Source organism: Schistocerca gregaria, chromosome 2 (assembly GCF_023897955.1).
Source record: "Schistocerca gregaria isolate iqSchGreg1 chromosome 2, iqSchGreg1.2, whole genome shotgun sequence".
NCBI classification, from domain to species: Eukaryota; Metazoa; Arthropoda; class Insecta; order Orthoptera; family Acrididae; genus Schistocerca; species Schistocerca gregaria.
In genome coordinates this window covers 614,540,691-614,558,144 of record NC_064921.1, presented here as the reverse complement: position 1 = coordinate 614,558,144, position 17,454 = coordinate 614,540,691, and positions in this window count along the sequence as shown.

Sequence of the window (17,454 nt, the reverse complement as noted above, 5' to 3'; positions counted from 1 at the left end):
GTCGGGAGAGAGGATATAACGAAATAAAAGCTCATTTCAGGAAAGAGTACGCAAAATCTCTTTTAGGTAATTGTTCCTCTAGTTGGTGGTTACGGAAACTAATTCAATCTGCTGAGCAATTTGTAAATTCCGTTCAACTAAACGTACGGCTGACTAATTTAGGATAATTGTTCACGATCCATTAAGCTTCTCAGTTGCTCGCTTGGAACTCATTAATCTCCAGTACCCGGCAGGCAGATAGCCAATGCTTTTCTCCTACAAACATTAAAGTACAATGTATCTTCCTCGGTCTGTTTGTGAAGTAAACCACAGCTGATTCGTTCAATTATTCCACGTCGTTGGCTCGTAACGGCCATTCTGTGCGCTCTCGATTACTGCCAACGTCAACCTGTGCACAACTGTAGTAAATGGCTGAATCATGACAACAGTGCTATTAATAGACAAGTCTTTTGCCACATTAAAAAGTAAATGTGTTTTGAAATCTGAACACTGTACATATTAAATAATTATTTCCTATTCACTTAATTCAAAAAACATTTGAATTTTAATATGTGAACTGAAGTATACGTTACTTGTAGGTTAACGAAAGTTAACTTATTATTTGTATTTCACAAGCATTTTCCTATAGTGAAGAAATGCTTCCCCTATCGCATTATTCGTCACGCTCATATTAACTGAAATTGTTACTCGGGGAATTCTTAATTTTATTAGGTTGTGCAACTGTGAAACATATCTGCGGAAGTTATTTTCTATAACAGTGGGATGACTTCATTGCAGCAGTCATTCTTAGAGAACTTATCACACATTAATCATCACTCGTCATCATTACCATTATAATGCACGTACTATGTCATATACAAGATTTAGGTCTACGTATTACAACTAAGCCTGCCCTGACAACTTTGTATTCTCCTTATTGTTACTGTGCCGTATTAACTAATCGTACATGTATGAAGACATGTGTGAGAACGATACCCACACCTGCTTAAGCTCTTCCACACATTTTTTTCTCTCTTGGAAATTATTTCTAATTATTTAAATTCCAAATAAGTGTAACACTATTCTGCCGCGTCACATTTCACACTGTTTCAATTTTTTTCTACTCTGTTTCTCCAGGACTCACCTACATGTAAATCTGTGTTCCAGAGGTAGGGTTCCTCTTCTTTGTCATCTTTCTGATCACAATGACGAAGACGCACTGAAAAATAATACCTCAGATCATTTTAATGTGAAGACTCATAAAGCTTTTAAATAAAAATCTACATTAACATTCTACATCTTTATTCATCATGTTTACATACTTATTTTCAACACTGTCACCGTGGTGACGTACACATTTCTCAGAACGAGAGATCAGTTTGTTGATACGATCGTTGTTGAATATTTAACGTTGTTGACGGAGACATAACCTCATCTCTCCTTGTACCGCATAGTAACTAAAAAGATCTGTTTCAGATACAGATGAAAACAGGATGGGGCCATGTCTGGACTGCCTGGAGGATGACGATGACAGCGAACGCAAGGCGTCGGATTGCTGCAGATGTCGCACCGTTCGTCTTCAGTGTGATGTTGCCGTGCTTAAGGAGAGGATACTTCATGTGTAGACGAACTTTCAAAAATCGAAACTCTATTCCAGTACGCTGTTCCCACGCACCGACGTACGTAGTTAGTTACTTTACGCACCGCCGTCTTACGCGCTACTTTTCAGGCTAACGGCAGAGGGCTGCGTGGTGTACACAGAGATAATAAAGATGTACAATATTAATAACGTTTGCTTAAATTAAAAATCTTTAAGACATTTCACATAAAAAATCTCAAGCATTAAACTTTTCAGCACGCTCTCGTACTACCACGAAAACACACTTGTAAAACATGGCTTTCTTCGGTGACATTTAGCTTTATCTTGTCTATTGAGTCCCAGAAACCAGATTTATATAGTGTTTCTATTGTATGTTCCTCGGTTAGGATATATATAATGTAATCCTTTTCCATTCCGCTACTTGTTTTAGTTTTCATTAGCTTTCACTCATATTTTGAGCAAAGTATACTGTCAAACGTGTTAGTTTCTTCAAGGAGGATAAGCTGCGACATTCGAAAAGATCACCACTAACAACCATTGGCCACTCACACATATTTTCTGAGATTTTCCTCTATGTATTTGTTCTTCGCCAGAGAAGGAAATCAGCAGTCCAATCCGGGGTCCAAAAAAAAAAGGTTAAAATGGCTCTGAGCACTATGGGACTTAACATCTGTGGTCATCAGTCCCCTAGAACTTAGAACTACTTAAACCTAACTAACCTAAGGACATCACACACATCCATGCCCGAGGCAGGATTCGAACCTGCGACCGTAGCAGTCGCGCGGATCCGGACTAAGCGCCTAGAACCGCGAGACCACCGCGGCCGGCAATCCGGGGTCATACCCTTCATACCGTTAAGTTACATTTATTGTGTGGTCACTTTCCTCACTTACGCTAGATTTTTTAGGTTATTTATTTGTAATTCACTGCCACTCTTCCCAGGATATCGAAAATTATATTATATTTAATGTATTCGAAGCTTTCTCTGAAACATCAAATGTTGTGACAGTATCATTGTTTATCTAGACTTCTTCACGCAACTTTTAGATCGAAATCACTATAGTTCATTAGTACTTTTACCTTTCGTACGATGAAAAGTACTTTCGTCAATTCCTTAATCAGTTTTCCATTTTACCTGTTATGTTATTGAAATGGGCAACTGGCAGGCATTGGAATGTCAGAATGCTCACTTATAATAATTTCTTTGTTCTCTGTATGTTTGTGGAAAAAGATAACACTTTAGTTTAAATTATGTTTCAGTTACACAACTGAATAACAGTCAAACTGATCTGTTACTCTTCATTAGGCAAATCTCGTGAGATCATAGGTATTTAACGGGAGTATCATTGAATCTATTTTGTAGTGTTCATTCACTGATGATACACAGAGGCAAGCACTTTACGCATCTGTAAACTCATAGAAAGCCCAAAATGTATTTCAATGAAAATAACCATTTCTTTCACGGTTTCGGATAAATGCTGTGCCTGTTGTTTTGGGAAAATGGTCCCCCTCACAAGTGCGCCAACTAGTACAGTGTACCCCACAATCACTTGCAGGGGATTCCAATATCTTTTTCCGGCAGTGGTCCGGCAGTTTTCATAGAGCATTTTAGAGCCCATGAGTGTATCTCTCGTGTTACCAAAATATCAAAAAAATACTTTCCACTTCAAGTGATCTCATGTAAAATATGTTTCGTTGTACAACAAGTAAGAAATCAAAGTAAACTACGTTTTAGAGTCTATGGCAAGGTCAGTGGCGCAAGATCGTGATAGGGTTATAAACATGCAGTGGCAGGATTTCTTCCCCGCGGTATTAGGAGTTCACGGGTGTGGAGGCGGGGGGGGGGGGGGGGGGGGGAGGGGGGTTGTGGACTCTTAGGCTCAGTCGCCCTTTACCCTTGGAAACTGAATGGAAACTGAAGGCAGATTGAGTGGATGTGGTGCTATCCTGTACGAACTAAATAAAGCAAGGCAATGTCCTTGTCCCTCTCTGGGATTGAATATCGGTCCACCAAGGACAGAGTCCGGTGCACTACCCTCTAGACCACGATGGTCACGAAGATATAAGATATAATTGTATAAAGTTGTAACAAAATATATGTGAATAGCGTCACTGTGCTCCCCTAAGGCAGTATGTCCAGTCTGTGTGAGAAATAATGTGTGTGAGAAATAATCTGGAGGCCTGAAGATGGGAAGACGAAGTGACCTGAGGGAATACTTCAAGAAAAAAAGCAGGAGGTAATTTAGAGTTTTACGTCCCGTCGACAGGAATGCTGTTACAGACGGAGCAGGAGCTCTTATTAGGAAAGGATTGGGGAGAAAAGTGGAATGGCCCAATCTGTACAAACCATTCTAGATTTTGTATTATACATTCTAGGGAAACCATCGAAAACTTAAATCTCGATGGCCTGACGTAGATTTCAACCGTCGGCCTCTCGAATGCGAGTCTAGAGCGCTAACCACTGCGCCATTTCGATCCGGAAAACTTCAATGAGCGCTATACGCTGTGGTACTATCTTTTTGAAGAAAAAACTTCTACTATTTTACGATTTGCGATTGAACCTCTGTTACAACGAATTCCTGTGTAGTTGCCGCCTGTTTTTCTGTATTAGGTGAAAGGAGTTTTCAAGTGCAATTTCGCTGAAAATTTTGGTTACTTCACTCTGGCTGCATATTAACCTCTGTTACAACGAATTCCTGTGTAGTTGCCGCCTGTTTTTCTGTATTAGGTGAAAGGAGTTTTCAAGTGCAATTTCGCTGAAAATTTTGGTTACTTCACTCTGGCTGCATATTATACCACGGCATAATTGTTTCGCTGTACGTGGGTCATTCGTTCGCTCGTTTAGGAAGGAAATAGTCAGTCTCATCTATTTTCGGAATGAAGTTAAAATACTGTACTTGCTCTAAACAGATAAAAATTTAGTTTTTGCAGACCAGCGACTCTGTTCCTAGTGTTCGCTCAACCCTTGAACGTTTTGAGCCATTCGCGGGTGGCACGGGGAGTTTGAGTAAAGTTCCTTTGAGAATAGTGTAGCAAGAGAGCCTGATTACATGTATGTCGATTTTTAATCTGCAGTTGAGGGAACAATTACACTGCCTTTTTATCGCAGGCGTTTTCCCAGATTCAGTACATCTATAAACTTTGCTTACCTTAGATACACTGGTGTGCAAAACAAGGACGGACGTTACTTCCGCGTGAAGTGTCACTGACAACTAACGTTGCTCGTTATTCGCTGCGGTCGTGCACTATCATCGATAAAAAGGAAGTCAGGGTCAAATGTACCCCTGAAAAGACGTATATGGGGAAAGAGTACCACCTACGGATGATGGCTCAGAAGAGTCGTGACAGCAACGCCACCATGTTGAATAATGATACAGGATGTCATGTTACGACTCAAACTATGCGAAATAGGCTGCATGATGCGCAACTTCACTCCCGACGTCCATGGCGAGGTCCACCTTTGCAACCACGATACCATGCAACTCAATATGGATGGGCCCAACAACATGCCGAATGGACCGCTCAGGACTGGCATCACGTTCTCTTCTTCGATGAATGTCGCATGCGCCTTCAACCAGACAATCGTCGGAGTCGCGTTTGTAGGCAATCTGGTCAGGGTGAACGCCATAGACACACTGTCCAGCTAGTGCAGCAAGGTGCAGGTTCCCTGATGTTTTTTGGTGCCATTATGTGGGAGCGATGTACGCCGCTGGTGGTCAAGGAAGGCGTTGTAACGGCTGTACCATACGAATGCCATCCTCCGACCGATAGTGAAACCATATCGGCAGCGTATTGGCGTAGCATTCGCCTTCATGGACGACAATTCGCTTCCACGTCGTGCACATCTTGTGAATGATTTCCTTCAGGATAACGACGTCGCTCAACTAGAGTGGCCATCATGTTCTCTAGTCATGAAAGCTTTCGAACATGCCTGGGATAGATTGAAGCCAGCCGCTGTGGTCTAGCGGTTCTAGGCGCTTAGTCGGGAACCGCGCGACTTCTACGGCCGCAGGTTCGAATCCTGCCTCGGGCATGGATGTGTGTGATGTCCTTAGGTTAGTTAGGTTTAAGTAGTTCTAAGTTCTAGGGGACTGATGACCACAGATGTTAAGTCCTATAGTGCTCAGAGCCATTTGAACCTTTTTTTTGACCCCGGATGGCACTGCTGATTTCCTTCTTTGGCGAAGAACAAATACATGAAATGGAGGAAAATCTCAGAAAATATGTGTGAGTGTCCAATGGTTGTTAGTGGTGAGCTTTCCGAATGTCGCAGCTTATCCTCCTTGAAGAAACTAACACGTTTGACAGTATACTTTGCTCAAAATATGAGTGAAAGCTAATGAAAACTAAAACAAGTAGCGGAATGGAAAACGATTACATTACATATATCCTAACCGAGGAACATACAATAGAAACAGTATATAAATCTCGTTTCTGGGACTCAATAGACAAGTTCTAGGGGACTGATGACCATAGGTGTTAAGTCCCATAGTGCTCAGAGCCATTTGAATTATTTCATAGATTAAAAAGTGCTGTTCATGGACGATGTAACCCACCAATCGCTCTGAGGGATCTACGCTAAATCGCCGTTTATGCGTGGGACATGCTGGACCAACAATGCCTTGATGAACTTGTGGATAGTATCTTACAACGAATACAGGCATTCGTCTATGCAAGATGACGTGCTACTGGCTATTAGAGGTGCTGGTGTGTACAGCAATCTGGACCAGTGCCTCTGAAGGTCCCGCTGTATGGTGGTACAACATGCGAAGGACGGAAATGATGTTTATGTTCATCTGTATTCCAGTTTCCTGTACAGGTTCCCGGAACTCGCGGAACTGAGGTGATGCAAAACTTGTTTTGACGTGTGTATAATATTTACCTACACCCGTCACAGTTCGTCTTTCTTCCAGCTTCGTGAAGATTCTTCACGATGTGAAGTCATTCAGATATTACCTGCGGGCCGTGTGCGATGACCAACGCTACCACAGCGCACGCTCACTGACGCTGACTGTGTTTTTCAGTTCCTTGAAATGTCTGGAGTTGCGGGGCAGCAACATTTAGTGGTCCAGTTACGCTGATGTCACGTCACGTGAATTTCAGCTTCCTATACACGACTGGGAATCATCTGGAGACATGCTAGTTTATCTAACCCGTCTTTAAGTTTTGCAGAACTCTGTACATTGCCATTCCGTGATTTTACTTGTCAAGTGCTCTTTGCAGCAAGGATTGTGTAAGCATTACCAGCTTTCCTAAAACGCAGTTCTGTAAGTAACCGGTAGTGTACTTGATAAATTATCTTTCAATATAATCCTTAAACAAACAATCCTATGGGAGGAACATCCGCAACTGAGCATTATACGCCGATCTTCAGTTGTCGTAGCTTGCTGCTGCGACCCGTGCACTGCGGTGGACGTGTTCAAGACGCGATTGTGCTACCAACGAGAGCAGAGCCAAGCCAGTAACTGAATGATGGCATCAAGAAACTTAATCCGGTGCTAAAGTGAATGACCACACACGAGGAATTATTGTCATTGTACTGATAGGTAGGTAGGTTATTGGTTTATTCATTTTTAGTGCTGAAGGTACATGACGCTATATTCCATACCACAAGGCTCAAAGCAGAATGACCTGAAGTCATGACGTGGCAGCTTATAGCAAGCTTCTCTAGAGGACGTCTTTCATCGAGAAGACGTCGCTGCTTATAGCGTCGATGGATAAATGTCTCCTGATAGACTGGATTTAACCAAAAGAGACACTGCAGGAATGTGCAAGAAAATACATGTTTTCAGAATAAATATGTCTAAAAAAATGTAAATACACTTCTGGGAAACAAATTAGTACGTCTGGAAACACGGCGTTGATTTTCTTCCGATGAGCAGAGAGTAGATATAATAGTTTCAAAGTAGTCCGCCAGCAGATAGTGTAGTGGCATAGTTATCAGAGAGTCATCTGCGTCTAGCCTTTAATAGGAAATGTGTACAGTCAAAAGGCTCAGTGTGGTGGAAACGTGAAGTAAGTAGGCAACCATGCCACGTGCTTGTTACATTCAAGTGAGGTAGTTTGAAATGAGTCAAATTGTGCCTTCGCAGGGGGGGGGGGGGGGGGGGGGGGGATGGTCTTTTCGGAGACGAGCTGAACGTGCGGGGTCAGCTGTGCTGCGATGCTGGTATCAGAGGTCACGCGGAAACACTCACACCCGTAAACGAGGTCATGGATGTCCACGCATCACAGACCGCAGATGTCCAACAGGATCGTTGTATTGCAGGGGCAGTAGTGGCACATCCTACATTTACAACAGCACAGACAAGATGGCTTGTGCTGCAGGTTTCAATGCTGGGATATCAGCAGGTGTCAGCGTGTGAACCATTCAAAGAAACATAATCGATATCGACTTTAGGAGCCGAGGGCCCACTCGTGTACCGTTCATGACTGCAGGACACACAGTTTTACGCCTCTCCTAGCCCCCTCATCACCAAATTGGGCTGTTGATGACTGGACACATGTTGCCTGATCGGACGTGTCTCATTTCAAATTGTATCGTGCAGATAGACGTGTACGGGTGTGGAAAGAACTTCACGAATCCATGTCAAGAGAGGACTGTTCAAGCTGGTAGAGATTCTGTAATGGTGTGGGGCGGCTGCAGTTGGAGTAATACGGGACCCGTGATACGTCTAGATACGTATCCCGTCTGATCGCCTGCACCCATTCGTATGCATTGAGCGTTCCAACGGCCTTGGGCAATTCCAGGAGGACAATGCGACACGTCACACGTTCAGAATTGCTATAGAGTGGCTTCAGGAGCATGCTTCCGAATTTAATGGCCACCAAACGCCCCAGACATGAACATTATTGGGCATATTTGAAATGTCTTTGGCTCTACAACCCCTGGTATTCTTACGGATTTCCGGATAGCCTTGCAGGATTCGTGGTAATAGTTCCCTCCAGCACTACTTCAGACATTAGTCGAGTCCATGCCAGGTCGTGTTGCTGTATTTCTTGTCGAAGAAAATAGGTGGTGTATTACTTTCTCGGTAACCCTCACAAGAATGTCACAAGACGGAAACGTTTTACTGAATGATAATTGACAGGAGTGGCCCAATCAGACATGATAAGGGCACAACACTATGAACATAGACATTTTAAGGGGAGCGATCATCTAATCCATAACAGAAACAGGTGATCAATATAAAAATAAGACTTTTATATATCATAAAGTATAGGAACAGGAGTTACCTGAGCCGTGGCGGCTCGGTTTGCTGACCTAACTATCTCTGGTACCGGTATCGATTGTCACCTCCCTTGTGACTATCTTTGGTTTTCCTGGTTGAGGTGCGGAGGCTCGGAGCGGTGGCAGTGTGCTGTGAACGGCACGTGGTGGAAGAAGGAGGGCTGGAGCAGCAGTGCCTGGCGGTGGGGTTTGGTTGGTCTGAGTGGGTTGGACAATGCATGTACCCGGCCGGATCGCCCAGCGACTGGTCGAAGAAGGGCCAGTCGCTAAAGAAGATGACGAAGGCCGTTCTCTGGAGCTCTGGTGACGGGGACCTTCTTCTGTTATTTGAAAAGAAGTTACAAGGATAGTTGACGGTAGGGAGAGTGCACTGTAACATACCGCCCATTGACATTCTGGGCCTGTGTTTTTTGTTTAAAGGAAAACTGGCGCAATATTATATTGTCTGATTTAGTGCATAATAGGTATTCGTTTCTTCTGCAGTGTGTCTTGGCTTGAGAGTGGCCAGTGGTTGTTAGTGCGTCTTCTTTGAAGTCACGTTATTCTGTTAATTGGTAAACCGCTTGCGTACACAATGTGACGATCCGATGGCAGGGTGTGGGTGTGGCGAATGCCCGGTGAACTTCACCTGCCAGCGTGTGCAGTGCCACCAGTAAAATGCGGAGGCGGTGGTGTTATGGTGTGGTCGTGTTTTAATTTAGGGGGCTTGCACACATTGTTGTTTTGCCTGGCACTACCACAGCATGGGCCGAAATTGATATTTTAAGCACCTTCTCGCTTAACCATGCTGAAGAGCAATTCGGGATGGCGATTGCGTCTTTGAACACGATCGAAAACCTCTTCATAATGCACGGCCTGTGAAATGAAGCTGATGGGGTATAGTTTAAGACAAACAAGCTAAAAATGGTTTATATTCCGCAGAAATGAAATGTCCCAGTCCAAGAATCGCCTTGAAGAACGCTGATCATTTCCGTAAGGTGAAGCCTTCTCTCCAGAACTCCTTTCCAGCACGGAGTGACATGTCAGCTGTAATAGCAATTTATGGTTGCTGTGTGCTTTAGCATTTAGATATCAATTCGGCAGAGTCGCTTACTCATTGTTGGTTCTGTAAATACACTCCTGGAAATGGAAAAAAGAACACATTGACACCGGTGTGTCAGACCCACCATACTTGCTCCGGACACTACGAGAGGGCTGTACAAGCAATGATCACACGCACGCACAGCGGACACACCAGGAACCGCGGTGTTGGCCATCGAATGGCGCTAGCTGCGCAGCATTTGTGCACCGCCGCCGTCAGTGTCAGCCAGTTTGCCGTGGCATACGGAGTTCCATCGCAGTCTTTAACACTGGTAGCATGCCGCGACAGCGTGGACATGAACCGTATGTACAGTTGACGGACTTTGAGCGAGGGCGTATAGTGGGCATGCGGGAGGCCGGGTGGACGTACCGCCGAATTGCTCAACACGTGGGGCGTGAGGTTTCCACAGTACATCGATGTTGTCGCCAGTGGTCGGCGGAAGGCGCACGTGCCCGTCGACCTGGGACCGGACGGCAGCGACGCACGGATGCACGCCAAGACCGTAGGATCCTACGCAGTGCCGTAGGGGACCGCACCGCCACTTCCCAGCAAATTAGGAACACTGTTGCTCCTGCGGTATCGGCGAGGACCATTCGCAACCGTCTCCATGAAGCTGGGCTACGGTCCCGCACACCGTTAGGCCGTCTTCTGCTCACGCCCCAACATCGTGCAGACGGCCTCCAGTGGTGTCGCGACAGGCGTGAATGGAGGGACGAATGGAGACGTGTCGTCTTCAGCGATGAGAGTCGCTTCTGCCTTGGTGCCAATGATGGTCGTATGCGTGTTTGGCGCCGTGCAGGTGAGCGCCACAATGAGGACTGCATACGACCAAGGCACACAGGGCCAACACTCGGCATCATGGTGTGGGGAGCGATCTCCTACACTGGCCGTACACCTCTGGTGATCGTCGAGGGGACACTGAATAGTTCACGGTACATCCAAACCGTCATCGAACCCATCGTTCTACCGTTCCTAGACCGGCAAGGGAACTTGCTGTTCCAACAGGACAATGCACGTCCGCATGTATCCCGTGCCACCCAACGTGCTCTAGAAGGTGTAAGTCAACTACCCTGGCCAGCAATATCTCCGGATCTGTCCCCCATTGAGCATGTTTAGGACTGGATGAAGCGTCGTCTCACGCGGTCTGCACGTCCAGCACGAACGCTGGTCCAACTGAGGCGCCAGGTGGAAATGGCATGGCAAGCCGTTCCACAGGACTACATCCAGCATCTCTACGATCGTCTCCATGGGAGAATAGGAGCCTGCATTGCTGCGAAAGGTGTTTATATACTGTACTAGTGCCGACATTGTGCATGCTCTGTTGCCTGTGTCTATGTGCCTGTGGTTCTGTCAGTGTGATCATGTGATGTATCTGACCCCAGGAATGTGTCAATAAAGTTTCCCCTTCCTGGGGCAATAAATTTACGGTGTTCTTATTTCAATTTCCAGGAGTGTATGATATAAATTTCGTAGTTCTCTTTTCAGTAAATACTCCGTATTCCAATAAGTAAGCTGACATCCATTCGAAGTTTTATTTATGCCGTAAAAAGGATCTAGTCTTGTGAAGACGGATGATTGTTTTTAAACAATCTGTGTTGTTTTTAGTAAAATATTCAAGCATAGTTCACAAATAAAGAGTATTACATATAAACTACCTGAGCGAGAGAAGTAAAGTTGCAGCTCTGTATTTTAAAGACATATTTATGTTATATTCGCAGTTTCAGCTTGGGTGCGAACGTTGTAAGCGTGTAAATGTTTTAATATCTTCTTCAAACGAAATGAAATTTATTATGATGTGATATAACCATCCGTCAGGGGGATAGTAAACGTAAATGGTATGAGAGAGATTGTCATCTTTATGGAGGTGTCACACGAGCGCCCGCAGGAACTCATTACTGGCGAGGCCGCAGAGATTTCTCATTTCCGGAGGTAAAGAGTTCTCAGATGGCGCGAGCAGTGAGCAGCCACTCAATTACCTCCTCTCTTGGGACTCTCCCTGGGAATTTCAGGACGACTGCAACCAGTGGCCTCGAATCAGCGGGACCTTTCCATCTGCATAATACGTCGCTAAATATCTGGCACCTTACGAGCATCACCTGGAATTGAGACGAAAAAATTTAGAAATTTCTAGTTTTATCTTGCAGATAACCACAGAATGCATAACATAACTTCCTTTTCATTACTGCATGGGTTACGCCTTTTAGTATACATCTACATACATACTCCGCAAGCCACCAAAAGTTGCATGATGGAGTGTGCCTTGTAGCATTACCAGTCGTTCGCTACATGTGTCACCCTCCCCTCCCCCCCCCCCCCCCCATCACCCGATCAAATGGAGAGAGGGAAAAATGAGTGTCTGCACGCCTCAGTACGAGGCCCAATGTAGTGGTCTGTACGCGAGATGTACGTTGCTGCTAGTAACATCGTTTTTCAGTCACTCGCAAATTCCGAATCCTTAAACTTTCGTGAAAAGAACATCGACTTCCCTTCAGGGATTCGTATTTGAATTCACGGAGCGTTTCCATAATACTTGCGGGTTACCTACCGGCAACAAATGTAACAGCACATCTCGGAAAAGGTTCGGTGTCTTCTCTTAATGCTACCTTATGAGGGTCCCAATCACTTGATCAGTAGTCGAGAATGTGTCACAGAAATGTTTGTTTACAAATCAGCTAAACCTCTCTAGAATTATCCCAATTCACAAACTCAATCCTCTGCATTCTCTACTAGTTATTTTACGTGCTGTTTCCATTTCATGTCGTTTTTCAACGTTACGCCAAGATATCTGATCTACGTGACTGTGTCAAGCACCAATAATACTGTGCTCCAACATTACAGAGATTGCTATTCGTGCTCATCTGCTTTAGCTTACACTTTTATGAACTTAGAGCAATCTGCTATTCGTCATACCAAATAGAAATTCTGTCTTACATTAAATCATCCTATTTCCTCGAACAGTCACTCACCGACTAGAGTTTCTAGTTCGCGGCAGCATGGTCTGTAAACAGTCGCAGACTGCAACTCATCCTATCCCTCAGATCTGTGATACATATAGGGAACAACAGCGGTCCTATCAAACTTCCCAGGGGAACTCCTGATAACATCCTTGTCTCTGATGAACATTCGGTGTCTGAGCAAAGTGCTGGGCTCTTTTAACTTATGAAGTGTTCAGAACCCTCGCACCTTCCTATCCCAGTCACAAACGTATCATGGAAACATGGTAACATGGTAACTTCTAAAAATTACTTTTCGTCGCTACATTTTCCGGCATTGAGTCCAAATCCGTCTTTAGTTCTTCTCCACCTATAGTTTTGTCTCAATGTGATCTCGTTGCAAAACAGAGAATCATCAAAAATATGCAGGTGGAGTAAAAACTATTTAATAGTTCAAAATGCACAAATATTTTACGGAAGTCTAAATAATTTTTATTATATGGGAATTACACCGCCCAGTCATATTAATGAAGCCATCTTTCAAAGCCCAGGACAACCATCTATTTCCACACGGATCGCTGCGAGCCGTCCAGGAAGAGACTCAGAGAGGATCTGGAAGGGACCCATAGGAATGTGGAGCCATGCCGTCTTAAGTGCCGTGACCAGCTGCGACAGGTTTGTCGGTGCCGTGGAAAGACAGACTCCGTGTAGCGGTGGCCACACTCCCCAAAGGTAGATACAAACTTGTGTTGACCCACTGTGCCTAACAGAATGACGGGATTACCTAGGGAATGCGAGGAAAACATTTCTCTTCCGGCAATTATTGTAGGGTGTTGCTTTGAGACGTTTCACGCCGTACACGCCAACGATCATCCGGTTGATGGTGCACAAAATTAATGTGATTCGTTTGGAAAGCCCACCTGCGTTGGTAGCCCCTTGATTCATCTGGGTGGTCAGTTGTTCAACAGTTGTACGTGTATCCGCACGGACATATCGCCAAAGCCGTCATTCACCTCTGCCATTTATGGTGTACCATAGCAGCCTTGACACCGGTTTTGGATAGCGTCATATGCAGTGTACTTTAACGACAGCTGCACGAGAACATTTGCAAACTTAGCCGTTTCGGAAATGCTTTCATCCTTGGCCCGAAAGCCAATTACCATTCCCTTTCGGATAAATCGCTCTTTTTCTACTTTAGGCAACGATTGCACTATTTTCCGCGTCCACACGGCATACTGTATATATCCTCCACTGATGGTGCTGCCACCTACAGTCTGTGGGCGTTTATACCACACAGACGTCGAACATAGACGGTGGTTACATCGATGTGAGCGGACCGCGTGTATGTCCGTTGGTTTATATTTCCCTTCTCTCTCCTCTGTATAGCATAGAAGACCTTTTTCCTGACATGGTCGAGAAGGTCAAATGCCATGTCCTCTACCTATACCTGACCTCAGCTGCTTACATTACTAGATCTGTAGACATTTCAGCATAGACTATCTGCACGTGTTATGTGACAGTGAACCCTTGAATTTAACTCCGAGAGTATCCAGGTGCGTGAAAGCTATTTCGCAATTTTTTTAAAAGGTACATTTATGATAGAATGGTAACCACACTAAACACCTTGTGCAGTGCTGATAGACAAATGTCTGTCATAGGAAACCATACCCCATATTTTAATAACTGACGAGTAATAGATGTCTCCTAGGAAGAGTGTCTTTATGAAAAAGATTGAAGATCTTCAAAAAATGATATTGGGGCTCATCAAACCGCCCAACTCCTTAAAATTACTTCCCATGTTGGATTCAACAAAAATATGACGTGGGTCTTAGTGTCGCTTAAAATATTTGCATCTTCCTGCTTGAAAGTTACTCAAGCGCACTTCTCTCTCACAGCTGTTTTTGTGGAACCGTCTCACAGAGCTGTTTTCACTTCTCCAGCTTTGTGTAATGCATTGTGGCCCACCCTAATATGTAGAGGTGGTAATAACGTTTTTCGCATCCAATATGATGCACGAAAAGAAGAACCACACTATTTATTACAGCAGTTAAGATTACATTAACCAGTGCAACCACGGACCCCGAATTTTTAAATTCATATTATTGTTAATATTGAAAAAATATATGAAATATATACAGTCAAAATCACTAAGCAGCCTTCTTCAGATATTAAAGGTTAAATGTAAAAAACTAGTGCTTGTATGGTCCACACTCATTGAAAAACTTTATCCTCATCGGTCTGTGTAACTGCATGCCTCCATCTGTAGCCGGAGCGCAACTACAGACGAGGGAGTTCGAGAGCATTTACCTTTGGTGGGACCCATCCCCGCCTCCACGCCTGCTTTCTCCTGCTTGCTCGACTCACCGAGAACGTTTATCTCATATCGTTTCTCACAGCCAGCACCCATTGCGTATCCTCCTATGAGAACTGTGTTGCCTCTTTTACTTGGGTCAGAATGTAAAACAGGTAATAATTTTTGTAGAACAGCAGTCTATTTATTGTAACATTTCATTAAAAGAGAACATAAGCGGGACCAAATTCTATCTCGTATGTCAACACTTGAACTGTTCTTCCTTCGTATATTATAATTTACATCAAATACTACACATAGTTTTTTTGTTCTCGTTAAGTGACAATGTTTCCCAAAACTGTCCCTATAATTGACATAAAACCAGAGTTAGAAAGACCAGTTAAGTCAGAATAATTTATCCTCATCTGTAAATTGTATGTGTACCAGTACCAGTTATTTTCAGTGCTTCACTAACGTACATTATACTGTCGTACCTTACCATGGTTCACCCATATAAGATGCTACTTTGAAAGCGTACCGAGTTGGGCTACAAGTCAGTGGGCACACAGCGGGTCATGTTAACCGCTCAGGGGAGGCCGCCCCTAGGAGAATTTCTAGAACGAGTCACCGACAGCTGCGGAGGTCAGTGCCATTTGGTCAGAGAAGACTGCGTTGAAGAGCAGCCCCTGGGTACCGCACGCCAGGAGCCACAACTCGGATACGATCTCCAGTAGTGTAGGGCCTGTGGAAGAGGCTGTTTCAACAAGGAGTGTGTGGATTATTATTCTAGAAGCCGCACAAAACAATACATGATATTCCCCTCATCCCAAGATAGTTACGTTACCCCAGTGATAATTTGGTTCCTATCATCTATGCACACACCATTCTTGACTTTGCCACACGGTAACAGACACATTATTATTTCAGCACTAATACATCAGGTGTGGGCAAGTGTTACACACTGCATGTGGACACGAATCGTCTAATACGCCACGCCACGTCACAATATGTACATCACTGTGTCGGAAATGCTGTACCGATTGTTATGTCATATGTTTGTTGCTAGTTTCTAACAAAGGAAGATGTAACTGGAACAGCACTGATCGCTTTTGCCATTTCCTACAATAACACAATATTTAAAAGCAATGGAAATTTTACGAATAAACGTTGCTTTTTTTAAAAAAGGAGTGTTCTTTTGAACACAAAATTTTTTGAACAGTTGCTACAGTAAATTGATAAACCGGTTTTTTAACCCGGTTATTAGTAAAAAATACCTGTTATAACCGAGACAAACACAGACCGAAAAATATCGGTTACTCTGAAATAAAATACTGAGGTCCAGTTTAACATCTCAGTTTTTCCCATCCCTACTATTAAGGATGTCCTAAACATCCAATTTCTTCTGTTGGTTACAGGCTGTGCTGCCTATACGACTAAAGTGGGAGCAATACTAACACAACTATATCCCAGTATGGTCCATTGCAACTCTCTTGCCCATGGCCTGTACTGCCTAGCGGAGAAAGTACTAAATAATATGCAGCTTTACTTTATGGTGGTCTAGGGGTAGCGTCTTTGATTCATAATCAAAACGTCTTCGGTCCCGGGTTCGATCCCCGCCACTGCCTAAATTATGATAAATAATCAGCATTGGCGGCCGAAGACTTCCGGCATAAGAAGTCAGTCTCATTCTGCCAACGGCCTTGTCAAAGAGGGCGGAGGAGCGGATAGAGGTTCAGGGCGCTCTGTTGTCCTAGGGGTGGGAAATTGCCACTAAAGGCGGAAGAATCAGCAATGATCACCGACATGAGGATGCAGAAGGCAATGGAAACCACTGCATTAAAGACACGTAACGTGTATCCACAGGATAGTAGTTGAAGAACTGTCATGATGATCTCTCCATTGGCAAAAGATTCCGGAATAGTCCCCCATTCGGATCTCCGGGAGGGGACTGCCAAGGGGGAGGTTACCATGAGAAAAGGATTGAATAATCAACGAAAGGATAACGTTCTACGAGTCGCGGCGTGGAATGTCAGAAGCTTGAACGTGGTAGGGAAACTAGAAAATCTGACTAGGGAAATGCAAAGGCTCAATCTAGATATAGTAGAGGGTCAGTGAAGTGAAGTGGAAGGAAGACAAGGATTTCTGGTCAGATGAGCATGGGGTAATAACAACAGCAGCAGAAAATGGTATAACAGGTGTAGGATTCGTTATGAATAGGAAGGTAGGGCAGAGGGTGCGTTACTGTGAACAGTTCAGTGACCGGGTTGTTCTAATCAGAATGGACAGCAGGCCAACACCGACAACGATAGTTCAGGTATACATGCCGACGTCGCAAGCTGA